Source organism: Zalophus californianus, chromosome X (genome assembly GCF_009762305.2).
Source record: "Zalophus californianus isolate mZalCal1 chromosome X, mZalCal1.pri.v2, whole genome shotgun sequence".
NCBI lineage: Eukaryota > Metazoa > Chordata > Mammalia > Carnivora > Otariidae > Zalophus > Zalophus californianus.
In genome coordinates, this window is record NC_045612.1 from 34019112 (window position 1) to 34021334 (window position 2223).

Here is a 2223-nt window from a genome sequence, read left to right on the forward strand (position 1 = left end):
TTAATGTCTGCCTTCTTGAGCAGCACAAAATTAATCTTTTCCTTTCTTGAGCAACTCAAAATTCATCTTTTCTAATCTTTAAAAAAAAAGTAGAGGACACCTGTGTGGCTCAGTCAGTTAAGCATCTGCCTTTGGCTCAGGTCATGATCCCAGGGTCCTGGGATCGAGTCCCACATCGGGCTCCTTGCTCAGCAGGGAGCCTGCTTCTCCCTCTCCCTGTAGCTTCCCCTGCTTGAGGTCTCTCTCTCTTGCTGACAAATAAATAAATAAAATCTTTAAAAAATAAAATAAAATAAAAATTAAAAAAACTTTTGAGAAGTAGAGTGATGATATTATCTCCTTTAACCTGATTTATGTACTTGTATTGAAACTGTACACAATTGTGTCACCAATTTTAGTAGATGTGTCACATTATTGTAATGTGATTTTGTTTTTAAGTAAAACCTGTTAGGGCAGGAATGAATTACAGGGAATGGATGACCAAAGGTCACAGGTAAGAAAGACGGAATGGGATGGGATGACAGTAGATAAATGCATATCCTGAAGAGGGGTAGCAATATATAGTATGTGCACTAAAGGCGACACACAGACTTCTCAGTAACTCCAGCTCCCCTCTCCCACAGCCCCTGAGATTTCCCACTGCCAGCTATTTGCAAGAACTGCTGCTCCCTGTCACCTACTGATCCTCTCTCCGGAGTCAGCCGATTAACAATCTGCTTTGCCTCTTATTATTATTAGAAAGGTGGTAGACCTGCTGTCCATCTTCTTAACCCACAATAAGAATCAGCATTCTGTAATCAGCCCTGCCACATCAGAACGAGTTGGAACCTTGGCACACGTCTTTGGAAACATTTTTGATCTCTAACAGACTACTGAGGGTACCTTGGCATATTTGTAAAAGATGATCTAAAACTCTAAAAATAGCTATGAGCACTATTCTCCCACATGCGTACAATTTGAATAGGTCTGGCAAGATGCTTCTAAGCTCATAAAAGTGTCATAGAATGTTATGAATTGGCTTTACATGCTTCAGTACACCCGGTGTACAGATTAGCACTTTCTGTTATGACACCCAGGCTCTGTGCCCTCTACTCCAAACAGCAGGAAAAATTTATGAGCCAGAAAACCTTTCTTGGATTTGGCCGCAGGGCAGTAAGCAGTGGAATTTAGTTGCTCACAAGGCTGGAGTCTGAGGCTCCCAGAAATCAGGGGGGAACAGCCACACTGAGTGAAATTAGTTGTTAGTGTATTCAGATGGAATGGTAAACCTGAAAGGGATTTAGGATTGCAAGTAACAAAACTTTGAAACATGGCTGCTTTGTGGTGAATGCAGGGATGGAGAGATGATCCTAACTGTGACCTGGAGAGAGGCAAGTTCAGAATGTGAGTCTAAAAAAAAAAGGATCATTCTATTGCAGATGTTAGGATTAAATGATTCAATTCTCACAGGCCTATATGTATACCTCAAAAGGGGTTGGGATCAGACTCTTTTAAGTGGTAGCCAAGAGCCAAATATAAGGTGTTGATCATGAGGCTTCTGTGATAGTCACCTTTGCATTCCTCTATTCATAGAACAAATATTTTTGAGCATCTACGTGCCAGAACACAAATATGGATTTGACATGGTCCCTGCCTTTTAGGAGTTCACATCTGAGGGGGAGGTAACAAGACAAAAAAGTGATAATATATTGTAACAACTAATATAATAGAGATAAGCCCAGGGTGTTCTGAGAACAGAGTGAACTGGAGGGAAGCCAGGTGATGAGAAGTTAAAGAAAGGCTTTGTGGAAAAGCGATGCCTAAACTGAATCCTGAAAGATGAGTAGGAGTTACCCAGAGGAAAGAGTCTGGGGAGTTCATTTCAGTCAAGAGGAATAGCATGGTATGTGGCGGGAAATGTAAGTAATTTAGTATGACTAGACTAGAGCATAAAGTACCAAGCAAGTGGGGGATGAGAGATGAACCTGGAGAAATAGGCAGGAGCCAAATCATGAAGGGCCCTGTATGCTATGCTAAGGCCCCTGAACTTTCTTCTGTAAGCAAGAGGGGAGCTGGTAAGTGACCATTTTGTTAAGTCACTCTGGCAGCAGTGTGGAGAATAGAAAGGACCAGAGAGAGGCAAGAACAGAAGGAGGGAGACTAGTTAGGAGCATGCTGTAATAGTCCAGGAGATGGGGGGGGGGCACCTGGGTGGCTCAGTCAGGTAAGCGTCTGCCTTTGTCT